General features: G+C 40.7%; 2 protein-coding genes across 2 annotated transcripts in view; one reads left to right on the top strand and one right to left on the bottom strand.

Moving 5' to 3' along the window:
• LOC133635465 (transmembrane protein 41B-like) overlaps positions 1-144 on the bottom strand; it is a 44,980-nt gene extending 44,836 nt beyond the window's left edge. Inside the window, exon 1 of the mRNA XM_062028685.1 lies at positions 4-144. The gene's annotated coding sequence lies outside the window, so the exon portion shown is untranslated. The remainder of the gene's footprint in view (positions 1-3) is intronic.
• Positions 1-12,679, top strand: part of LOC133635554 (uncharacterized) — a 318,673-nt gene that overhangs the window by 105,805 nt on the left and 200,189 nt on the right. The gene's annotated exons all lie outside the window — the stretch shown is intronic.

Genomic DNA, 12,679 nt, shown 5'->3' with positions numbered 1-12,679 from the left:
TACCCGGGTAGACTTTGCTCTGGATCATCTGCTGTAGTAAGAATGATCACAAGAGACTGTGCATGGTATAGTTTATACCACAGTTTTACCTTTAGATAAACTAACAACGCTGTTGGACAAAAGCTGCCAATTTCAGAACAGCGCCCTTACTGGTGCGGCGTGGAATATCTGCTGCACTAGACAGTCATTTTTAATTTTCAAATGTTAATCATGTATTAAGGTCCTGTATTAAAAATAATCTGGAGGAATAACATACATAAAGAAACTGTTAGCAATGCTGCCTGCCTCCTTGTCTTTTTTTGCACTTTTTTTTACAATCAATTTATTTGTGGCTTAATAAATGTTATTTTAGATCCCCTCTTTTAAATTGTTAATAGGTGGGGTTTTTTGGCCCTGTCATATTACAAGTCATATTGTTGATGTAGATGCCCATATCTGCTGAACTGTACGAATTTATTTAACAAAAGAGAAATGTGGGATAATGATAATAATACATTTTACTTATAAGGCGCCTTTCTGGGCACTCAAGGACACCGTACAAAATCAAACCAATAAAATCAAATTGGATAAAAACAACAACAACAAAGATAGAGAAGATAAGATGATTACAATGAATACGCAGTCAGGAATAGGTGTGTTTTGAGTCTTGATTTGAAGAGGGATATTGAGTCTAAGTTACAAAGGTCTGGTGGTAAAGAGTTCCAAAGATGTGGGGCAGAGCGGCTGAAAGCTCGGGCACCCATGGTGGACAGATTAAACTACTTCTTCTGTTGCCTTATTTTTATTTAACTTTATTAAATGGATTTATTTAATGTTTGGTGCAGCCGGACCGAAGCAGGAGGGGATAGAAAGAGAAAAAAGGAAAACAGAGGGGGAAATTGCGGCGACAATAGGGGGATAAGACAGAGAGACAACAACAACAAAAAAAAAACATCAGTGTACAAAAGACTCTCTTTAACGCTTGTTTTCTTTTTATGTCATTGGGTTGCTTGAGTGTAGTTCACTTTTACTACACTGGAGGGGGCTTTGAACGCATCATTGCATCAGCAAGTTTTGGAAAGTTATGGTAAACTTTGTTGTCAATTGTTTAATTAGTAGTGTGCTTCAATACAAAGTGAGTTACTTTATATACACTTTGATATCACTTGCTATGTGCTTAAAACGGTATTGCAACTCATTTTGTCCGTTTTATTGTAGTCTAATGTCTAATGGCTGTTTGGCATCAAGTTGCACAATCTAACTCCTAGCTGAGTATCATACCCGGGTTGGGTCCTGTTTGTAGCATTGGACATGTTTGTTAGCCCCAATTTCCAATTTAGAATTATTGTTGTGATGCTATTTGCATTCTATTAATCATTATATTACTTAGGGATGGGATGTTCAAATTCTGTGCATTTATATACATGTGTATACACAGCCAAGTGATGTATATTCCAACAGCCCTGTGGCAGGCTTGTGCTTATATTACATTGCATTGTGGTCACTTTAGTTGATTTATAATTATTGTATTTGTTTTTTATAGCAAAGCACACACACACAAACAAACAACTCATGCATGTCTTATGTCTTCAATAGACAATTTAAACTGCAAATCTGGACTTGGACAATATATTATTTTTCCTGCACTCACCTGAACGCATAATTGCTGTGCTGACCTGACACCCTGAAGTGATTGCTAATCCATATTAAAGGCCTACTGAAATGAATTTTTTTTCATTTAAACAGGCATAGCAGATCCATTCTATGTGTCATACTTGATCATTTCGTGATATTGCCATATTTTTGCTGAAAGGATTTAGTAGAGAACATCGACGATAAAGTTTGCAACTTTTGGTCGCTGATAAAAAAAAGCCTTGCCTGTACTGGAAGTAGCGTGACGTCACAGGTTGAAAGGCTCCTCACATTTCCCCATTGTTTACACCAGCAGCGAGAGCGATTTGGACCGAGAAAGCGACGATTACCCCATTAATTTGAGCCAGGATGAAAGATTCTTGGATGAGGAACGTGAGAGTTAAGGACTAGATTGCAGTGCACGACGCATCTTTTTTCGCTCTGACCGTAACTTAGGTACAAGCTGGCTCATTGGATTCCACACTCTCTCCTTTTTCTATTGTGGATCACGGATTTATAAATAAATAAATGGGTTATACTTGTATAGCGCTTTTCTACCTTCAAGGTACTCAAAGCGCTTTGACAGTATTTCCACATTCACCCATTCACACACACATTCACACACTGATGGCGGGAGCTGCCATGCAAGGCGCTAACCAGCAGCCATCAGGAGCAAGGGTGAAGTGTCTTGCCCAAGGACACAACGGACGTGATTAGGACGGTAGAAGGTTATATTTTAAACCACCTCGGATACTATATCCTCTTGAAAATGGGAGTCGAGAACGCGAAATGGACATTCACAGTGACTTTTATCTCCACGACAATACATCGGCGAAGCACTTTAGCTACGGAGCTAACGTGATAGCATCGGGCTTAACTGCAGATAGAAACAAAATAAATAAACCCCTGACTGGAAGGATAGACAGAAAATCAACAATACTATTAAACCATGGACTTGTAAATACACGGTTAATGCTTTCCAGCCTGGCAAAACTTAACAATGCTGTTGCTAACGACGCCATTGAAGCTAACTTAGCAACGGGACCTCACAGAGCTTTGCTAAAAACATTAGCTATCCACCTACGCCAGCCAGCCCTCATCAACACCCGTGCTCACCTGCGTTCCAGCGATCGACGGAAGGACAAAGGACTTCACCCGATCATCCGTGCGGTCGGCGGCTAGCGTCGGATAGCACGTCTGCTATCCAAGTCAAAGTCCTCCTGGTTGTGTTGCTGCAGCCAGCCGCTAATACACCGATCCCACCTACATCTTTCTTCTTTGCAGTCTTCATTGTTCATTAAACAAATTGCAAAAGATTCACCAACCCAGATGTCCAGAATACTGTGGAATTTTGCGATGAAAACAGAGCTTTTTGTTTTGGATACTATGGTGTCCGAATACTTCCGTTTCAACCGTTGACGTCACGCGCATACGTCATCATACATAGACGTTTTCAACCGGAAGTTTCGCAGGAAATTTAAAATGGCACTTTATAAGTTAACCCGGCTGTATTGGCATGTGTTGCAATGTTAAGATTTCATCATTGATATATAAACTATCAGACTGCGTGGTCGGTAGTAGTGGGTTTCAGTAGGCCTTTAAGGTTAATTTTAAAGTGTGGCTCATTACAAAATTCTTACCATGTTTAACTCTTTCAATACTGCTTCATACTTAAAGTTACTGTACGTATGCATATATTGTACAATACTTCATACATAGGTACACTTATGTATGCTTTTCTGGTGCAATTTTCTATGCATAAACACATTTGTTAATGCTAACTATTAGGGGTGTGGGAAAAAATAGATTTGAATTCGAATCGCGATTCTCACATTGTGCAATTCAGAATCGATTCTCTTTTTTTTTTAAATCGATTTTTTATTTTTATTATTATTTAAAAAAAAAAAAAAAAACATTTTTTTTAATTAATCAATCCAACAAAACAATACACAGCAATACCATAACAATGCAATCAAATTCCAAAACCAAACCCGACCCAGCAACACTCAGAACTGCAATAAACAGAGCAATTGAGAGGAGACACAAACACGACACAGAACAAACCAAAAGTAGTGAAACAAAAATGAATTTTATCAACAACAGTATCAATATTAGTTACAATTTAAACATAGCAGTGATTAAAAATCCCTCATTGACATTATCATTAGACATTTATAAAAAAAATTTTAAAAAAAGAACAATAGTGTCTAGTGGCTTACACTTGCATCGCATCTCATAAGCTTGACAACACACTGTGTCCAATATTTTCACAAAGATAAAATAAGTCATATTTTTGGTTTGTTTAATAGTTAAAACAAATGTACATTATTGCAATCAGTTGATAAAACATTGTCCTTTACAATTTACAAAAGCTTTTTACAAAAATATACTACTCTGCTTGCATGTCAGCAGACTGGGGTAAATCCTGCTGAAATCCTATGTATTGAATGAATAGAGAATCGTTTTGAATCAGGAAAAAAATTGTTTTTGAATCGAGAATCGTGTTGAATTGAAAAAAAAAAATCGATTTTGAATCGAATCGTGACCCAAAGAATCGATATTGAATCGAATTGTGGGACACCCAAAGATTCACAGCCCTACTAACTATATGTGCAATAGGGCTATGTGCAATATTATGCACTTTTAAATAAGTCTTTAATGAGGGAGATGTGCATTTTATTCCTTAAGTGCACAGAATACCACACTTAGGGTCCGATCTACTAAGATTCAAATAAAAAACGCTAAACAGCGTGTGCGAACTATAAAATTGCATCTACTATTAGTTGGTGTGTAGCGTGTGATGTCACGGCCCGGGCGCACCCCAGTGCGCATTCATCTGTGCGCTGCGCTGGGCGCACCTCCCAGAGCGTGCCACTCCGGCTACAGCAGGCGGCTGCATTCAATCGGCTCAATCAGCAATCTAAACACCTGTCCCTGATGAGCTTCCGTGCCTTCTTAAGCCAGTGCAAACCTGCGTTCCGGGCCAGAAGGTAGCAATCTGTTCCAGTACAGTAAGCCGACTCATCAAGCTCTATGCACACACTCTGTCTGTTTTTTCTCCTCCTCCGAGTTCATTTGTCTCATGTTCCCTTGTCGTCTTCCAGCAGCCTATCTTTGTTTCCGCGTCACGAGCTGTGTGTCTCGTCTACCCGTATTCCCTCTGGTTCCCTAGCTGCCACTTGGATCTCGACCTCCCGCCTGGACACAGACTTTGACGCCTCGCCCCTGCCCTTGACCTCACTCTGCCCTTGACCTCCGGGCCTGCCTTGCCCTCTCTGGGACTTCCACACCTCGCTCAACACTACCGGTAACACACTACAGATTATCTCTACACATAGTCACACACACCACACATTTTGGATTAGTTTTCACACTCCGTTATATTGTGTGTATATATATATATATATATATATATATATATTTATATATATATATAATAAATATAGAGCTAAACAACGTCCCTGCTGTCTGTGCCGTCTTCTTCCCCTGTACACTGTAACATGTGATGTACTAAGACTGAGTGTACATTTGAAAATTGGTGCAGACCGTCTTATTTAAATGTGTTTTTTGCATGTACTACTGGCATTATGTGCGTGCCATAATCATGTTATTATCCTCTCCAACATGTGTGCGATGTTGTTGAACTAACAGCACACATCTATAATCTGTACCACTTTTTTTGCTATTTAGAAACATTTCTTCTTTTGTGTGTCATCATCAAATGTCCTGCTCAGTAGTGTATAGCTACGCACTCGTCTCAGGTCCCACATTGAAGGCCTCCGAGCGAGGTTTATACAGGGGTTAGGTGGGGACCAAGTGATCAGCGGTCTGCTCCAGCTCCCCACACTCACATTATGCTCTGACCACCAGGCCCCACTTCCTCATAGATGTTTTAAATCAGCCAACCCTAGTTCAAAGGCGATTCAGCAATGTCCGTTATCAACATAGCAGTTCCTCTCCTTTAATGCCGCCTATCAGGTCCTGGATGTAACAGTGGATGTGTGTGGGCCCGGCCGACTCTCACTCCTGCTTCCAAGCTGAGCAGTTGAGTACCTGAGCGGCTTTTGTGCCACCCTGTTGTATGGATTGCGTGACTTGAGCCTTTTTAGAGGCAGCACTGTTGTGGTGGTGTTGTGCAGGATATGCTATTCAATTGTACATACATTTTGCTCTAAAGACATATATTCAAGACACTTTTTAGCTGCCTCTGGAAACAAGCCGTTTTGAAAGACGGAGTTGTTAGGGTTCAAATGAACCCCTCCTAATGCCGCCCCCTCACACTGACTGAAACTTTGTCCTCGCCACGACGGCCATATTTGTAGTTTGAGAGATAAGCTTCCCGCAAGGAAAAATATCTTATTCTAAGTATATTCAACTTTTGAGCTGCAACATAACTGGCAAGCGCAACGGATTTTAGCAACCAACCATGTATGTACGAGACAGAGTCAGACCCGGACCAAAAATAACCCGAAGAAGAAACTTTAGAAGAAAACCTCAAAACTAACGCATCTCAAGAGTTCGTATTATGTCTGTCGCCCCATTAATTTTATCTTTAAAAGTAGTTTTAGGGGAAATCATTCTTTATATTCCCTGAGGTTGGTGAAACCTACATTTGAAGGCTAAGCGACAAGCTACACCACTAATCGAGCGAACATTGCTAAAGTATTCATACATTGCCAATCTACTGTTATTGGCAATGTATGAATGATACTTTAGTGCTAATTATGGCATTGTCTCCTCCATTGCCATAAATAGTAGGCACTGACTCTGCCATTAAAAGTAGCTCTTGGAAAAATCCATCTTTAAATTACCGCAGGTTTGTGAAGCAGGAATCTTCAAAGTGGTTGGCACACACAAATAGATACTTCCCAGTTAAAGTACCAGTACAGTGGAAAGACAAGTTGTCTCTATATTGAAGCTATTATAATATATGTCCGATTAAGGACACCAAAAGACTTCCTAAGTTTGTGAATAAATAGCTATGATCAAAATAGTATCAAGCTCAAGGAGATTCACCGAGCCATTTTGAGAGATAATGAGGAAACCAGTTACGTGAAACCAAAGATCCCTTCCTTATGAACAACAATGCTAATCAAGCAGACTTTGTAAGAGCCAACAACTATCGCCTTTGGAAACATTGTGATGCAAGAGCTTATATTTTTGAGCCCGAACACAAAAAGAATGGCAATAAGTTTTAGAAGCCGAGTGATGGATGCAGATTCATTGTGACACTAGCATCCCCAACATTGCTCGGTGTTAAACATACAAACCAACAACAACAAACCAGAATAAAACAAACACCCATTCATCCATCCATTTTCTACCGCTTGTCCCTTTCTAAGTTGCGGGGGGTGCTGGAGCCTATATCAGCTGCTGTAATATTTCAACTCTCACTGGGATGCCGACCGATGAGACGCTCACATAATTCTGTCTAGATAAAGATTCAATCGCAATCCTCACAAAGGGTTAAAGGCCTACTGAAACCCATTACTACCGACCACGCAGTCTGATAGTTTATATATCAATGATGAAATCTTAACATTGCAACACATACCAATACGGCCGGGTTAATTTATAAAGTGCAATTTTAAATTTCCCGCAAAACTTCCGGTTGAAAACGTCTATGTATGATGACGTATGCGTGTGACGTCAATCGTTGAAACTGAAGTATTCGGACCCCATTGAATCCAATACAAAAAGCTCTGTTTTCATCTCAAAATTCCACAGTATTCTGGAGACCTGTGTTGGTGAATCTTTTGCAATTTGTTTAATGAACAATGAAGACTGCAAAGAAGAAAGTTGTAGGTGGGATCGGTGTATTAGTGGCGGACTACAGCAACACAACCAGGAGGACTTTGAGATGGATAGCAGGCGCGCTAGCCGCCGACCTCACCTTGACTTCCTCCGTCTCCGGGCCGCCGACTGCATCTATGATCGGGTGAAGTCCTTCGTCGCTCCGTCGATCGCTGGAACGCAGGTGAGCACAGGTGTTGATGAGCAGATGAGGGCTGGCGTAGGTGGATAGCTAATGTTTTTAGCATAGCTCTGTGAGGTCCCGTTGCTAAGTTAGCTTCAATGGCGTCGTTAGCAACAGCATTGTTAAGCTTCGCCAGCCTGGAAAGCATTACCGTGTAGTTACATGTCCATGGTTTAATAGTATTGTCTATCCTTCCAGTCAGGGGTTTATGTCTTTTGTTTCTATCTGCATTTAAGCCTGATGCTATCACGTTAGCTCCGTAGCTAAAGAGCTTCGCCGATGTATTGTCGTGGAGATAAAAGTCACTGTGAATGTCCATTTCGCGTTCTCGACTCTCATTTTCAAGAGGATATAGTATCCGAGGTGGTTTACAATACAAATCTGTGATCCACAATAGAAAAAGGAGAAAGTGTGGAATCCAATGAACCCTTGTACCTAAGTTACAGTCAGAGCGAAAAAAGATACGTCCTGCACTGCACTCTAGTCCTTCACTCTTACGTTCCTCATCCACAAATCTTTCATCCTCGCTCAAATTAATGGGGTAATCGTCGCTTTCTCGGTCCGAATCGCTCTCGCTGCATTGTAAACAATGGGGAAATGTGAGGAGCATTTCAACCTGTGACGTCATGCTACTTCCGGTACAGGCAAGGCTTTTTTTTATCAGCGACCAAAAGTTGCGAACTTTATCGTCGATGTTCTCTACTAAATCCTTTCAGCAAAAATATGACAATATCGCGAAATGATCAAGTATGACACATAGAATGGATCTGCTATCCCCGTTTAAATAAAAAAAATTCATTTCAGTAGGCCTTTAAAAAAAGTTCCTGCAGAAAGCGTCTTGTGGGGTTTATTTCGCCATCTCGGTGGATGTCAAAGTCGACCAGACTGTCAACCCATGGCCACATTTGTTTACTACCAGGTAAAAGCTGCATGAATTATAATCTAGAATGTACTTTTAGCTAGTTTAAGACAAAGCAGAAGCAGCCGTCGACTCAGTGTGTCAACAATAGCAGCGTAAGCTACATTTGCTCACTGCTATCAATGCGCCGCTAAAATAGTCAGTCTGCATTGGCATTTATAATAGATAGATAGATAGAGGGACGACTTCCGGTTTGATGAGGTAGAGGGCAGACGTGCGAGAGGAGGGCGCCGGTCAAACTTTTCATTTACTTTTTAAAGTCTAACTACTTTACGGTGTTTTTTCCTGGCTGACGCACCCTTTTTGTGCGAAACAGTGTGGTTATTGCGACGTAATAAGCAACTCGAAGACAAAACCAACAACAATAACTCGAGCAGCGAGCCTCTCAGCTAAGCTAGCTAACATGGCGGCCGCAGCAGCAGCTTCAGGGTCGGAAGACAAGAGAGCCGAACTCGAGGGTCAATTTGACCCAGTCACCAAGAACGACATCGAGGCTCTCCTCAATAAACAGTGCGACAGCTTCAAGGCAGATATGGCTTTTTTGATTCAACAGACGACTGAGTCCCTGAAGCAGTCAGTCGATTTATTAGGACAACAGGTGACGTCATTTAACAAACCGAGATGGAAGCCGCTATGAAGTCTCTACAGTCCCAAACTACGGTGCTCGTGGAACGAGTGGACGACCTCGAGAACCGGTCCCGCCGCTCTAATTTGAGGATTATCAACATCCCAGAGGGAAGCGAGAAGGAGCAGGATCCGACCAAATTCGCATCTGACTTGTTAATGGCGATAGCGGGCCCTGATGTTTTCAGCAGCCCACCGGAGATAGAGAGAGCTCACCGCTCCCTCGGTCCCAGACCACTGGATGCTGACGCCGGAAAACCGCTGACTTTCATCGTTAAATTCCTCCGTTTCCAGGAGAAAGAAAAAGTCCTCATATGGGCCAGACAACATAAATTGGATTACCGCGGCACCGAGCTGAGAGTTTACCCGGACATCAGTCCTGCTTTGGCCAAGAAACGAGCTGCTTTCAACCCCGTCAAAAATGCGCTCTACCTGAAAGGAATGAAATTCCGCTTGCTGCACCTTGCCCGTCTTCAGGTCTCCTTCAGAAATGAAAACTTATACTTTGATTCTCCACAAAAAGCCCAGGACTTCTACGACGAGCGCATCGCTCCCACAGGTTAGTGCAGTGGTTCTCAAACTTTTTTTGTCATCCCCCACTTTGGACAAGGGGGAGTTTTCAAGCCCCACCTGCCCCCATCGCCCCAACAGAACGCTAATGCCAAGCTTAACATTTTCAAATTTATCGAACATCAAGTAACATCAAGTTTTATACATTCAAACTCAATAACATCAAATAAAATCAAGTTCAATAATAAATAAAAGAACTGTGCAGCTGTGGTATAACTTGCATCAAGTTCAATATCAAATAAAAAACTTGCATCAATTCAATAATAAATAAAACAAAAGTGTTATAACTTGCATCAAGTTCAATAATAAATCAAAAAAAGTGTTATAACGTGCATCAAGTTCAATAATAAATCAAAAAAAGTGTTATAACTTGCATCAAGTTCAATAATAAATCAAATAAAAGTGTTATAACTTGCATCAAGTTCAATAATAAATCAAATAACTTGCATCAAGTTCAATAATAAATAAAACAAAAGTGTTATAACTTGCATCAAGTTATAAATATAAATGATAAATGGGTTATACTTGTATAGCGCTTTTCTACCTTCAAGGTACTCAAAGCGCTTTGACAGTATTTCCACATTTACCCATTCACACACACATTCACACACTGATGGCGGGAGCTGCCATGCAAGGCGCTAACCAGCAGCCATCAGAGGCAAAGGGTGAAGTGTCTTGCCCAAGGACACAACGGACGTGACTAGGAAGGTAGAAGGTGGGAATTGAACCACAGTAACCAGCAACCCTCCGATTGCTGGCACAGCCACTCTACCAACTTCGCCACGCCGTCCAAGTTCAATAATAAATAAAACAAAAGTGTTATAACTTGCATCAAGTTCAATAATAAATCAAAAAGTGTTATAACTTGCATCAAGTTCAATAATAAATCAAATAAAAGTGTTATAACTTGCATCAAGTTCAATAATAAATAAAACAAAAGTGTTATAACTTGCATCAAGTTCAATAATAAATCAAAAGAAGTGTTATAACTTGCATCAAGTTCAATAATAAATCAAATAAAAGTGTTATAACTTGCATCAAGTTCAATAATAAATCAAATAACTTGCATCAAGTTCAATAATAAATGAAAATAAAAGTGCCACTTTGCAATCTTTGCCAAAAAAAGGAGGACAGGGCAAGTGAACATGAGTTTTACAGTACTCCAGCATTAGTGGCTGCAATGAGCCTGTTTTGCACTGCACAGCTTTTCAAATCGGGGTTGCAGGCTTGACACTGCCACTGTTAAAACCTCATTGAATTCGGGGCTGAGCTGCCTTGACGCGAGTGTTTCCCGGTGAATGACACATTGTGTCCAATGCGCATTTGGCGCAACCCTCTTTATTAGAGCCTGCAGCCCGTTTCTTGACTTTGCCATGCGCACCATCAGAGCAAAAGCCCACATAGTTTTCCCATTTAAGGTCGTGTTCTTTGAGGAAACTGCCCATTATCTTGAACAGCTCATCAGCAGTGGCTCTATTTTTTTATGTATTTGCAAAACAGCAAATCCTCGCACAGTGACTCGCCATTCACAAAGCTTCCGCTTAGCCCCGCCCCCATTAGTTACTGTTGCTGTCTGTCAAACTTTCGCTCCTACCTAGAAATGTAAAGCATACAGGAAAAATAAGTAATTTACATTTATCTATATAGCGGATTTCACAGACAGAATCACAAAGTGATTTCCAGTGTGTATAGAAAATGAAAGCATAGTAAAAAAAAAAATCAAAGAATATAATAATAAAAAAATAAAAAAAATAAAAGTGAAATTTCCTCCCGTTCCTCGCGCCCCACCTGTCATGTCTCTATTCCCCACCAGTGGGGCGCGCCCCACACTTTGAGAAACGCTGGGTTAGTGGAAGATGACTTTGTATGGAAGACGTTTCAGGCCAAAAGTACGTTGAAGAGGACATTAACGGGTGCGTCAAAAAACAATGGACATTGTTTATCCAGGCTTGCAGGCAACTAATCATCCTGTTGTGCAACATACTAGAGGTATGGTTATATCTGTCGGTCAATTTTTGCATTGCAACTTTTTTTTCTTTCTATATATAATTCTGCTGTTCTGCAATATGGTGCTTACTCCTATTTAAGTGGCACCTACTGTACATTATAGACACATTTGCAGATATAGGAGCCCTATCTGCTCGGTGATATTAGTTCACAGATTAATGTCATACGGAAGTAACAGAGTTTATGGAGTCCCGCTGCTAGTTCAAGTTCTCAGGACAAGCTTAGGGTGGTTTAGGAGTGTTTATTGGTTCCCTGTTTCTATGGGTTTTGTTTTGGGGTTTTTGTGTGTTAGGTCCTACAAATTTGTTTTTTCTTTTAGTCCTGTCTGAATGTTAATACCACTTCCTTCTACAAGGCACTGTGTCATCTCACCATATTTTTACAAATGTGATTATGGCTAATACAAACAAAAAAGGGTTATCTTGCTTAACATTTGTTTCTTGGAACGTTAAAGGTATCAACGGCTCAGTCAAAAGAGGTAGAGTATTTTCCCATTTAAAACTCCTTAAAACTGAAATTGCTTTTCTACAAGAGACTCATCTGACCACCAAGGATCACCATAGATTAAAGGCCTCATGGGTTGGACAATCTTTTCACTCGAATTTTAGCAGTAAAGCAAAGGGTACAGCTATTTTAATACACAAAAGAACCCAATTTAGCCCAACAAATGTCATAACTGACCATCAAGGTCGTTTTGTAATAATCTCGGGTTCTCTTAATATGTCTGTTGTCCTTGCCAACCTTTATGCACCCAATTGGGATGATGAAGCATTTATTAGGAAAGTGTTTTCATTTTTGCCAGACCTCAGTTCCCATCGTTTAATATTGGGGGGGGGGGACCTGAACTGTGCAATAGACCCGTTGCTAGACAAATATAGTCCAAGGCAGGGCCCCCCATTAAAAATGGCCAAAACAATTTCAAAACTCATGGGTCAAATAGGATGTGTGGACCCGTGGCGCTTTCTCTACCC

Source organism: Entelurus aequoreus, linkage group LG02 (assembly GCF_033978785.1).
Source record: "Entelurus aequoreus isolate RoL-2023_Sb linkage group LG02, RoL_Eaeq_v1.1, whole genome shotgun sequence".
Classification (NCBI taxonomy): Eukaryota; Metazoa; Chordata; class Actinopteri; order Syngnathiformes; family Syngnathidae; genus Entelurus; species Entelurus aequoreus.
Note: the sequence above shows the minus strand (reverse complement) of the source record. Positions and strands in the feature narration are given on the sequence as shown.